Consider the following 13,700-nt stretch of genomic DNA (forward strand, 5'->3'; position numbering starts at 1 on the left):
GAAACTTCGGAGGGAACCAGCTACTAGATGGTTCGATTGGTCTTTGCCCAATTCTGATAATCGATTTGCACGTCAGAAGTCTCGCGAGCAGAGAGTCTCGCCCGTAATCCCGCACAACGAGAGAGTTATGTTTTTTACGCCTTTGGTTTTCCACTCGGTTCGGGGTTATGCACCCCGTGCACCTTTGGCTTGCGCGCAAGATAGACTTCTTGGTCCGTGTTTCAAGACGGGTCCCGAAGGTACCTCGATTTGCTCATTGCCGATCGACAGTCCGCCACAATTTAAACCCAGACCGAGGGTGTATACGTATACGTATACGGAACGGTGTCACGCGTAGAGTCCATCACGCGTCCGACTGCACACCACGTGCGGTAGGTTCCGGTTCGCGACATAGGCCTTCAGAACTGAACGTCGCTACGGTGGAACCAGCAACCGACACCAGGGGCAACCTGTCGGACTTGGTTTGCTCGCGCGAGGCAAGCAAGCTGTTCGTAATGGATCGCAATGTCCTCGTGCGAACCCGGTCCGGCCACATGTGAATATCTCCGCCTCGGGTAATCGAGTTCAACGGGCTTGACCCTAGGCAGTTTCACGTACTTTTTGACTCTCTATTCAGAGTGCTTTTCAGCTTTCCCTCACGGTACTTGTTCGCTATCGGTCTCATGGTGATATTTAGCTTTAGAAGGAGTTTACCTCCCACTTGGTGCTGCACTATCAAGCAACGCGACTGTATGGAAAAAAATTTCCACCATCAGCGCCGTTCTACGGGCCTATCACCCTCTGTCGGAGTAAAAACCACATTCTAGTTGAACTTGAACCGGAACCCGCTGATTATGGCAGATGACAAAATTTACAGTACACGGAACCAGGCAGACACCGCACCGGGCGTCGCCTCTACGTGCTGAGCTCTTCCCGTTTCGCTCGCAGCTATTCAGGGAATCCTTGTTAGTTTCTTTTCCTCCCCTTATTAATATGCTTAAATTTAGGGGGTAGTCACACATTATTTGAGGCCTACTGAGTGTGTATATTAGGTGGTGTTAGGTGCCGTATCGTAACTACCCTACCGGCGGCCAGGTGTCAGGGCTGGGGGTTGTACGTGTCGGCAGTTTGCTACTGCTGGTGGTGCTCCTGCCGGAAGCCGCCACAAACCGGGACCTGGTCTTTAATGCTTTCACACACTGCGCGGGAAAGCATCACTACACATACGCGCGCACATGCGCACGTATAGTTGAGTCAATAAATATAGGCACTCAAAAATGTGTACATCGTACTGGTTGTACGATGTGCAGTATGCGTTCAACTTGTCGGTGTTCATTTCCTTCATGTCCTGCAGTTCACATTCTGACGCGCATTTAGCTGCGGTCTTCATCGATCCACGGGCCGAGTGATCCCCTGCCTAGGGTTTGTTATCCGTACAACAATCAACAATAGCACAAAACACACCTCAACGAGAGAGAGAGAGCTACGCCAAGCCGGAATCCGGAGCTCGGAACCGGTGTTCGTAGGGGAGAAGGTGATGGTTATACCACCACCACCGGGTACCATACGCCGGAACGACCGAATACGACTGACGCGTACGTGTCCCTCACCAGTACCGGCGGACGTCGCGGATCTCGCCAGACAACGACAGACAGACAACGACGACTGTCGCGACGATGGCGCCATCGCACGGTACCGCACGAATGGATATGCACAATAGGTTAAAAAACACTCACTGGTAGACGTGTGATAGTTTCCGCACGCGCTGCTGCTGCTGCCGCGGGCCAAGTGAACCCAAGTAACAATGTGAGTTTTACTCTTAAGGCGGTTTCCAAGGTCAATTTTGGTCTTAAATACCATCATAAGATCGTAATAAAATCCAAATTGTTGCTTGGGATTGCACTCACACGCACGATGAGACCACCATCGTTGTTCATTGATGTGGTGCATTCACGGCGGCGCGCAGCGGACGCGCACGGTGGACCCACGTTCGAGAGTCCGGCCGGCCACAGTATGGTATCTGTGGTATGTATATCACGATCTCTCATATGCAAGAGCACAGTAATGATCCTTCCGCAGGTTCAACTACGGAAACCTTGTTACGATTTTTACTTCCTCTAAATCATTAAGTTCGGTCAACTTCAGCGTGTCAAATGTAATCCACGAGGGATTAGCAAATGTTCGCTTCCATAGACCTCACTAAATAATCCATCGGTAGTAACGACGGGCGGTGTGTATAAAGGGCAGGGACGTAATCAACGCTAGCTAATGACCAGCACTTACTGGGAATTCCAGGTTCATATGGACCATTTCAATCCATAATCCCGACTAAATGAGCATTTCAGTGCTTTCCCGTCCCTTTCGGGATAGGGTACACGCTGCTGCTCACATTGTAGCGCGCGTGCAGCCCAGAACATCTAAGGGCATCACGGACCTGTTATCGCTCAATCTCATTTTGCTGAACACAAATTGTCCTATTAAGCAGAAGTCAACCTCGATGAGTTGACGTATTATCAAGTCACACTACACCGCCTGCCGGAGGCACCGGCGACCGAACAGCGCACAGGCCGACCGGGGTTAACTGGCCGACACCGACACCGCCGGACCGGGCCCGACCGGACGGGATCAACGTCTGACTACTGATAGCGTTCTATTTAATTTGATTGAGTCACGTTCGTTATCGGAATCAACCAGACAAATCATTCCACGAACTAAGAACGGCCATGCACCACTACCCTTAATTTTGAGAAAGAGCTATTAATCTGTCTTACCTCAATAAGTTCGGACCTGGTAAGTTTTTCCGTGTGTGTGTGTGTGTGTGTGTGTGTGTGTGATACCATCCATCGCCCGCTGACCGGCAGCGCTTTTATGTAAAAAAAATTACTTGCATCTATTAACTAGAAAGTTTATGTCTCTATATGCAAATAATTTTAGTCCTGGAGATGGAAGGTGATAGCTCTATTGTTCATCCAGCGACCCGTTTCTAGAATGCCTGGATATACACGTACATTCCGAGGTCGCCTTCATGGAAAATAAGCCCCGCATAGATACTTTTAAATATCCACACTTCCAGAATTATTCTGGCGCGTATTTGTTTTAATAAAATTGATAAAATCAATAATAATTGAAATAGAACGATATTACAAATATTTGCATTCACCCGTGCATTGCATATCTCTTAGCGCTAGCGGCTCTAGTACTCTCGCAAATTCATGAAAAGTATCGATTAATCTATATAGAAAAGTAATTTTATCGATATCAATAACCGTCAGCACGTGTTCCAAAATATTGCCAACTATCTACAATAGCTGGTCAAAGTGATTTGCAATTCGCATAGCAATTACTCGCGGCAGCAATACACGAATGAAAACAGAATACTTATCCTTGTTTGCCGAATGTAACTTCCACAGATCACATAGAATCACTCGCCGCAGTGCAGGAACCGAATAGCAACTTTTCTTGATTTATTCGATTGAGAGAGATAGCAATTCGATACATCTCACTCACACCAAATAGCAAAATTTGTTACGCATTTTGTTCACAACTACTCGCTGCTAATCGTAGCACATAGTGCCATCTCGCTTACACCATCAGCGTCAAACAAACTGGTAGAATTTCAAGTTATTTTCCCATCAAATTTTCACAGCAAAATTCACTTTCACGGAACTTCCTTTATGCTTTCACAAACAAAATACGCCTATTTATCGTTTATAACCGTTTTTAACAATTCTAACTGAGAAAACTATTAAAAATTACAAAAAGTTCTGCCGCCGGCACGAACAGTGCACTTTTAGTTGACAGTGATGTCAGTTCCATCCCACTTTTAGTTGACAGTGATGTCAGTTCCATCCAACCTGGTAAGTTTTTCCGTGTTGAGTCAAATTAAGCCGCAGGCTCCACTCCTGGTGGTGCCGTTCCGTCAATTCCTTTAAGTTTCAACTTTGCATCCATACTTCCCCCGGAACCTAATTTTGGTTTCCCGGAAGCTACTAAGAGCACCATAATGAAGCGTCTGCCAATTGCTAATTGGCATAGTTTACGGTTAGAACTAGGGCGGTATCTAATCGCCTCCGATCCTCTAACTTTCATTCTTGATTAATGAAAGCATCCATGGCAAATGCTTTCGCTTTAGTTAGTCTTACGACGGTCTACGAATTTCACCTCTCGCGCCGTAATACTAATGCCCTCAACTACTTCTGTTAATTATTACCTCTTGATCTGGATTACAAATCAATGAATACTAAGACCGAGGTCATATTCCATTATTCCATGCAAGATTATTCTCGGTCATAGTGGTAGCCTGCTCAGAGTACTCTAATTTGTTCAAGATAATAGCAGCTGGGCTTGTGGGAAACGCCAGCACCCGATAAAAGGCATCAGACGCCACTGAACGGCGGGCGGACGCGGCGCACGCGCAAACGCACACCGACCCTCAAACGTGCCGCTTACCCAGTCTTATAGTCGCAACAATCCAGTGACCTACGACCATCTATAGATGTAGCACCCGAACAAGAATAAACTTTGAACGTTTTAACCGCAACAATTTTAATATACGCAGTGGATCTGGAATTACCGCGGCTGCTGGCACCAGACTTGCCCTCTACTTAATCCTTGTTGAAGGATTTATGCTCAACTCATTCCAATTATAAGACATCATAAAAGAGCCTAATATTGTTATTTCTCGTCACTACCTCCCCGTGCCGGGATTGGGTAATTTACGCGCCTGCTGCCTTCCTTGGATGTGGTAGCCATTTCTCAGGCTCCCTCTCGGGAATCGAATTCTGATTCCCCGTTACCCGTTGCAATCATGGTAGTCCTCTATACTACCATCAATAGTTGATAGGGCAGATATTTGAAAAATCTGTCGTCGGTGCGAGACCTTACAATCAACAAAATTATCCAGATTTCAACTCAACACGTCACGGAGGACGATTGGTTTGACTAATAATTGCACAGGTTCCGCAAGGTTCCTGCATTTTGCATGTATTCGCTCTAGATTTTCCACAGTTATCCAAGTAACTAGTTAAATAATCTTGTAAATTATAGCTGTTATACTGAGCCTTATGCGGTTTCACATTAAATCTGTTTGTACTTAGACATGCATGGCTTAACCTTTGAGACAAGCGTACATTACTGGCAGGATCAACCAGAATTCATCGTGTGTCCGTCGTGTGTCCCCAAAAGCTTAAAGTCATCGTGGAAGGGCTCTTTCCGCAACACGATCCAGTTTGGTGGCCTCCGACCCCGTACGGTCAATCGAATGATGTCCAGCATATTCCGATATGTTTAGAGAGACGCTTCAGAATTGCTTAGAGGTATGCGAATTTCCAGACAAATGGAAAGTCCAAAGATTGGTACTGCTGCATCCTAAACAGCCTGACGCCTGTGGTGGAAAGCGAGGTCGGACTGGGGCAAGCTCGCAGTTTGGCTTCCGTAAGGGGAAGTCCACTGTAGACGCCATAAAGTCCGTGGTGGAGAGGGCCGAGAAGCCTATGAAACGGAAAAGGCGAGGCGACAGGTATTGTGCCATAGTCACAATCGATGTAAAAAACGCCTTTAACAGCACTAACTGGGGTGCAATCGCGTTAGCGCTGCGTAGGATGAGGGTACCGGATCATCTATGCAGGTTGCTTAAAAGTTACTTCGAGAATCGGACGCTAGTGTACGACACGGCGGATGGGGCGAAGAAGTACAAAGTGACGGCGGGTGTTCCACAGGGCTCGATTCTTGGCCCCACGCTCTGGAATGCCATGTACGATGGGGTGCTGAGGCTTGAACTACCCACTGGGGTCGAGATCACTGGCTTCGCCGATGATATCGTCCTTACAGTGGTAAGCGAGTTTCTAGAGGAGGTGGAAATGCTGGCATTAGACGCCATAAGCATAATAGAGGGTAGGATGGCGGGGGTCAATCTACGATTGGCCCATCACAAGACGGCAGCGCTGATGATCAGCAATCGTAAGTCGGCCTTAGAGACAAAATAATCGGTGGAGGACAGGTGATTGTCTCCAAACGAAGTATGAAGTACCTGGGTGTTATGGCAGACAACAGGCTGAACTTCACCAGCTATGTGGATTATGCTTGTGGTAAGGCGTCAACGGCGGTTACTGCGCTGTTCAAGATCATGCCGAACGGCTACGGTCCCAGCAGCAGTAAGAGACGCCTGATGGCCAGCGTTGCCATGTCGGTGCTACGATACGGTGCACCGGCATGGGCCCCGGCTTTGGAGAGTAAGCGCAATCAGGCATGTCTGAACAAGGTGTTCAGGCTGTTAGCACTGCGCGTTGCGTGCGGCTACCGTACCATATCGTTGGATGCGATTGGGGTTATTGCAGCCATGATTCCCATATGCTTACTTCTAGGTGAGTATATCGAGTGCCATAGGCAGAGGAACGTCAGGGGCGCTAGGGACAGATTTAGGCTGGACTCTATTAGGCGTTAGCAGGCGGAGTGGGATCGCACCGATCACGGTAGGTGGACCCATAGGCTGATCCAGAACATATCGTCCATTAAGCTGGCGGTGAGCCTCCGCTCTACCGTCGTAGCTGCCGAGGTGGAGAGGCAGGAGCTTCTGCAGCGATGCGAAATCGCCGAAGCTCTGGTCATAGCCTAGTCCGGCGCGTACGCCGGTTGCCAAGCCCAAGGCGGCCACGCCCGACCGTGGACCAACGTTGGTGGCCAAGAGGCAGCGGACCTTGGCTCGCGCCTCTACCAGCGAACGTGCGGAGGCGGTCCCGGACGGTGCTGCCTGGACCGGGGAAGATGAATGGCGGGTGGTTAGGTGTAAACGGCCTAGGCCGAAACAGAGCGAGGCTGCGGCTGCAAAGCCAAAGCCAAGGCGTGTCCATAAGGGCGACGCCTTAGTAGTGAAGCTGACAGGTAATCTGTCGTATGCTGACCTACTGCGTAAGGTTCGGGTGGACCCCAAGTTGCAGGTGCTTGGGGCCAACGTAGTGAAGACCCGCCGAACCCAGGCCGGGGACATGCTCTTCGAGCCCAAAAAGGACCCAACGGTCTAGAGCTCGAATTACAGGAAACTGGATGAACAGTCTCTGGGCGAAGCGGGCCAAGTAAAGGCGCTATCGCAGCGTGTTCTTGTCGAGTGTAGAAACCTCGACGAGATTACGACGGCAGTTGACCTGAAGGATGCTCTGCGGGATCAGCTTAAGGTTGATGTGGCACCCGCAGACATCCGGTTGCGGAAGGCGTATGGAGATATGCAAACCGCAACCTTAAACGTGCCAGAGGCAATCGCCTACAAAATGTTGGCGTCTGGCAAGGTGGGCTGGTCAGTCTGTACACTTGCGCCGAAAAGGCGTATCGAACGCTGTTTCAGGTGTATGGGCTTTGGTCATCGGGCAGCCAAGTGTAAGGCCCCCGATCGGTCCAAGCTGTGCAGGCGGTGCGGCGAGAATGGCCACTTCGCCAGGGGATGCACAGTGGTCCAATCAGCGAAATACGTGATCGTGTGATATTGCGCCAAAACGTGAAGTTTTTCGCATATAGTGTCTTTAGAAACATTTCTTGGTATAACAAGCCCCTTCTTGTGTGAGAAATCTTTGGGTGATTAATTCCCTTAAAAGTGAGATGAGAAATTTATTTTCTCGTACATTCGAGATACAGGTTTAGTACTTTCGGCAAAGTTGTAGTAAATATCAATGCAAAAAACTTTGTCAAAGACACCTTACTTGTATCTCTTCAGGGAAATTATATATGAAGCGTTATTCGTGGACAAACTCTTTAAAACAGTTTTTAAACCCTGACTTATTCTGGTCAACTTTTACGTGTTCATAGTGTTCTAGAAAGTTATTTATCTTGCTAAAATCAACGTTTTTGTAGAACATTGTTATAAGTGATTTTCCGCAGTTTCGGAGATTTTGAGCATTTTTTATGAAAAATAGTACTACTTTGAGCTTAAATATTTCCCAAGGTGGCAAATGGTGGCAGACCAAACAACTCCTACTTAAAAGAATAACAAAAACCTTTAAAATCAAGTGTGAATTGACTGTATCTGTTTGTATCCTCAAAAGTTATAGTTGTTTTAAAAATCTTTCACAGTCATGTTTATCTAACAATTAAAATGTATTTCAGATGCAATAAACGCCATTTTGTTTATGTTGACAATTTCTTTCTAACAAGTTGAGTTACCAGCAATTTTTTCGCCTATTTTTGAGTCGAAAATGAATGTAGACTGAAAATTATTTGACAGAAAAGCTTCCAAATAACTAACCTAAGTCTATTTTGTTTAATATCTTCGATTGGTGTCTTTTCAAAAGATCCCACTCATAATGGGCTGGTGCCAAATGGCCGAAACACAAATGGTCGAATCGCGAATGGCCGTAATCCAAATGGCCGAAATTCAACAACAGTCACAGAAGACCGAATTTTCTCGGAATGACTTTTTAGTCTATTTAATTAGAAAACACAAATTGACAAGCAGTTAACAATTAACTTTACTCAAACAAAAAATAAAATAAGCAACACATCCTTTTGTTGTACTTTTAAGTACGAGTTGTTTGATCTGCCACCATTTGCCACCTTGGGAAATATTTAAGCTCAAAGTAGTACTATTTTTCATCAAAAATGCTCAATATCTCCGAAACTTCAGAAAATCACGTATAATAATGTTCTACAGAAGGCTGGTAAACGGCTGAATAATGCGTACCGTCGGTGCCTTGTGCACGTGTAGGCATAAAATAGACCCTACAGTGGTTCATAGCCTCTTATTCAGCAACTCCTATTCCTACCGCCTCGTGGTACCAGCCGGGATACGAGCAACTTTGGTGGAGATCGGGTAACCAACCCCGGTGGAAGCCAGGGTCGTATGCTGACAGGAAAGGAGGGCTCTTTCGAGCTTCGTTGGCCCTCCGGCGAAACAGGGGGTTGGTGTAGCAGGCTTTGCAAGCCGTCACCACGAAAAATATTAAAGCATGGAACGAAGAACAAATATATTCTTACTGGAACAATCGGAATAGACCCACGCGACGAAAAAGGACTATGGATTGGAAACTCGGGACGTGGAACTGCCGATCTCTCAACTTCCAAGGGAGCACTCGAGTGCTCTCCGACGTATTGAAGAGCCGCAAGTTCGACGTCGTAGCGCTGCAGGAGGTGTGCTGGAAGAGCTCAACGGTACGTACGTTCAGAGATGGACATACCATCTACCAGAGCTGCGGCAACACACACGAGCTGGGTACAGCTTTCATAGTGATGGGCGAGATGCGGAAACGGGTGATTGGGTGGTGGCCAATCAATCCTCGAATGTGCAGGTTGAGAATCAAGGGCCGATTCTTCAACATAAGCATCATCAACGTGCACAGCCCTCACCTCAGAAGTACCGATGACGACAAGGATGAATTCTACGCGCAGTTGGAGAGTGAATACGACCGCTGCCCAAAACATGATATCAAGATCGTCATCGGGGATTTCAATGCTCAGGTCGGCCAGGAGGAGGAATACAAACCGGTGATTGGAAGGTTCAGTGCACACCAGCGAACCAATGAAATGGGCCTAAGACTTATCGACTTTGCCGCCTCCAAGAATATGGCCGTACGTAGTACCTTTTTCCAGCACAGAATCCACCATAAGTACACCTGGAGGTCACCAAATCAGACAGAATCACAGATCGACCACGTTTTGATCGACAGTCGGCACTTCTCAGACATTATCGACGTCAGATCCTATCGAAGCGCTAACGTTGACTCGGACCACTACCTAGTGATGGTTAAGATGCGCCCAAGACTCTCCGTTGTGAACAACATTCGGTACCGACGCCAGCCTCGGTTAGATCTCGCGCGGCTGAAGCAGCCAGACGTCGCCGCAAACTACGCGCATTCACTCGAAGCTGCACTGCCGGAAGAGGACGAGCTGGACGAAGCCCCTCTCGAGGACTGTTGGAACACTATCAAAACAGCCATCAGCAGTGTAGCGGAGAGCTCCATCGGGCATGTGGCCCGGAATCAGCGGAACGATTGGTTTGACGATGAATGTAGGAGGGTGATGGATGAGGAGAACGCTGCGCGGGCGGCCAAGATGCGCAGTGCCACACGTCAGAACGTGGAAAGACACAAACAGAAGAAGATGCAGCGAAACCAAATCTTTCGGGAGAAAAAGCGCAACCTGGAAGAGCAGGAATATGCGGAGTTGGAGCGGCTGCATCGTTCTCAGGAAACGCGGAAGTTCTACCAGAAACTGAACGGATCCCGCAAAGGCTTTGTGCCGCGAGCCGAAATGTGTCGGGATAAAACTGGCAGTATTCTGACGGACGATCGTGAGGTGACGGATAGGTGGAAGCAGCACTTCGACGAACACCTGAATGGCGCCCAGGCGGAAAACCATGGCGGCGGGAAAAGCGATTTCGACGGTGCAGCAAACGGGGAAGAGGTGCCAGCCCCAACGATAGGCGAAGTTAAGGAGGCCATCATGCAGCTAAAGAACAACAAGTCAGCTGGAAAAGATGGCATCGGAGCGGAGCTTATTAAAATGGGACCAGAAAAGCTGGCCGTTTGTCTACACCGACTAATTGTTAGAATTTGGGATACGGAACAGCTACCGGAGGAGTGGAAAGATGGGGTTATCTGCCCGATCTACAAAAAGGGCGACAAGTTGGACTGTGAGAACTATCGAGCGATCACCGTTCTCAATGCCGCTTATAAAGTGCTGTCCCAAATCATTTTCCGCCGTCTATCACCAATTGCGAGTAGATTTGTGGGAACTTATCAAGCCGGCTTCGTCGAAGGTCGGTCTACAACGGATCAAATATTTACACTGCGGCAAATCCTCCAAAAGGGCCGTGAATACAGAGTTCCCACGCATCATTTATTCGTTGACTTCAAAGCCGCATATGATACCATCGACCGGAAAGAGCTATGGAAAATCATGGACGAGAACAGCTTCCCCAGGAAGCTCATCAAACTGATTAAATCTACGATGGATGGTACGCAGTGCTGTGTTCGGATTTCGGGTGGATTGTCAAGTTCATTCGAATCACACAGAGGGCTTCGTCAAGGTGATGGTCTTTCATGCCTGCTGTTCAACATAGCGCTACAAGGTGTTATGAACCGAGCGGATATCAACACGCGGGGCACGATATTCAACAAATCTAGTCAATTCGTCTGCTTTGCCGATGACATGGATATTATCGGCAGAACATCTGTGGCGGTGGCTGAACAGTACACCAGACTAAAGCGCGAAGCAGAAAAGATTGGGTTAAAGGTAAATACGTCTAAAACAAAGTACATGCTGGCCAGCGGAACCGAGGCCGAACGACACCGCTTGGGCAGTAGTATATTGATCGACGGCGATGAGTTTGAGGTAGTCGATGAATTTGTCTACCTTGGCTCACTGGTAACGGCGGATAATGATACCAGCCGTGAGATTCGGAGGCGTATTATCAGCGGAAGTCGTGCTTACTATGGGCTCCACAAGCAATTGCGGTCGAGCAGACTAAGTCCCCGTACAAAGTGCACCCTGTACAAGACGCTTATTAGACCGGTTGTTCTCTACGGGCATGAAACATGGACAATGCTCGAGGAGGACCTGCGAGTGCTCGGAGTTTTCGAACGACGAGTGCTAAGAACGATCTTCGGCGGCGTACAGGAGAACGGAGTATGGAGGCGGAGGATGAACCATGAACTCGCACAGCTCTATGGCGAACCCAGTATCCAGAAGGTGGCTAAAGCTGGACGGATGCGATGGGCAGGGCATGTTGCAAGAATGCCGGACAACTACCCTGCAAAGATGGTGTTCGCCTCAAATCCGGTAGGAACAAGACGACCAGGAGCGCAGCGAGCAAGATGGTTAGACCAGGTGGAGCGAGATCTGGCGGAGAGTACTCGGTGTCCGAGGAATTGGAGAGCGGTAGCCCTCAACCGAGTTACATGGAGAAATTTTGTTCAACAGGCTTTGTCTTAGGACGGCAAGCCACCTAAGTAAGTAAGTAATGTTCTACAGAAACGTTAATTTTAGCATGATAAACAACTTTGTAGAACATTTTGAACACGTAAAAGTTGACCAGAATAACTCAGGGTTTAAAAACTGTTTTGAAGGGTCTGTCCATGAATAACGCTTCATATACAATTTTCATGAAGAGATACAAGTATGGTGTCTTTGACAAAGTTGCTGGTATTGATATTTACTACAACTTTGCCGAAAGTACTAAACCTGTATCTCGAATATACGAGAAAATAAATTTTGTGTCTCACTTTTAAGGGAATTAATCACCCAAAGATTTCTCTCACAAGAAGGGGCTTGTTATACTAAGAAATGTTTCTAAAGACACTATATGCGAAAAACTTCACGTTTCGGCGCTATATCAAACGATCACGTATTTCGCTGTTTGGACCACTGTGGGATGTAGCAATCCCCCCAGGTGCTTGCTCTGCACAGCCGAAGCGGGAAATAAGCATGCCACAGGTGGCCCACTGTGTGCGGCTTATAGGAGGGCCTTGCAACGATAATGGTGCAGGTTATACAGATTAACCTGAACCACTGTGAGACGGCACAGGAGTTGCTTTGGCAAACGGCAGTCGAAACGGGGTGCGATATTGCCATTATCGCGGATCCCTACCGGGTCCGCCGGGGGGCGCAAACTGAGTAATCGACAACTGTCGGATGGCAGCGATTGCCGTTATGGGTAGATACCCGATTCAGGAGGTGGTTTCGTCCAACCAAGAAGGGTTCGTGATTCTTGTGGTCGATGGCGTCTGCATCTGTAGCTGCTACGCTCCACCTAGGTGGTCGCCGGAGCAGTTAGACCGGATGCTAGACGTGCTCACCAACGAACTCACGGGCCGCAAGCCCGTTGTCATTGGAAGAGAATTCAATGCTTGGGCTGTCGAAAGGGGTAGCAGGTGCACTACCCCTAAGGGACAAAGCTTGCTGGAAGCTCTGTGTAAGCTGAATGTAAGTCTGGCTAACGTGGGATCCGTCAGTACCTTTTGTAGGGGGGTACAACAATCGATCATCGATATCACCTTCTGCAGCCCAACGTTGCTTGCCAACATGGGCTGGAGGGTGTCAGTACACGTACACGTTCAGTACGGTACACGATTGAACGACGGACGCTACGGCCACGCGGGTTGAAGTCGACAGGGAGGAGGTGGAAAGTGAAGTCCTTCGACAAAGACCTGTTCGTTGAAGCACTCAGTGCAGAGAGCATCCGCTAGAACCTGAGTGCTCGTGAGCTGACCAACGTCCTAGTACGGGCATGTGACACCACTATGCCCAGGACGGGGCAGCCAATGAACGGTCGGCGCTCGGTATACTGGTGGAGTGATACCATTGCCCAGCTCCGCTCCAGGTGCCACAGAGCGAGAAGGCTAGCGCAGAGTGCCCGGACCGATACAGATGCTGAAGCTCGGGGGGTCTAACCTAGAGCAGCCAGGTCGGCGCTCAAGAAGGAGGTTAGGCGTAGCAAGAAATCCTGTTTTCAGGAGCTATGCCGCGATGCGGCTTCAAACCCCTGGGGTGGTTCATACCAGGTGGTGATGAAAAAAATGAAGGGTACATCCGGGCCGCAGAAACCCTGCCCCCAAAAGCTGAAAGTCATCGTGGAAGGGCTCTTTCCGCAACATGATCCAGTTTGGTGGCCTTCGACCCCGTACGGTCAATCGAATGATGTCCTCATTCCGGTCACGAATGAAGAACTCATCGTAATTGCCAGGGGTTTAAAAACGAAGAAAGCGCCCGGTCCTGACGGGATTCCGAACGAGGCACTCGAA

General features: G+C 48.5%; 1 protein-coding gene and 1 pseudogene across 1 annotated transcript in view; one reads left to right on the top strand and one right to left on the bottom strand.

Annotated features, from left to right (window-relative positions):
- The window catches only part of LOC128743672 (calcineurin-binding protein cabin-1-like), an 858,845-nt gene that overhangs the window by 729,435 nt on the left and 115,710 nt on the right, over nt 1-13,700 (top strand). The window lies entirely within an intron of this gene.
- LOC128744824 (5.8S ribosomal RNA) lies at nt 1,245-1,404 on the bottom strand (annotated as a pseudogene).

Source organism: Sabethes cyaneus, chromosome 3 (genome assembly GCF_943734655.1).
Source record: "Sabethes cyaneus chromosome 3, idSabCyanKW18_F2, whole genome shotgun sequence".
In the NCBI taxonomy this organism is placed as follows: domain Eukaryota; kingdom Metazoa; phylum Arthropoda; class Insecta; order Diptera; family Culicidae; genus Sabethes; species Sabethes cyaneus.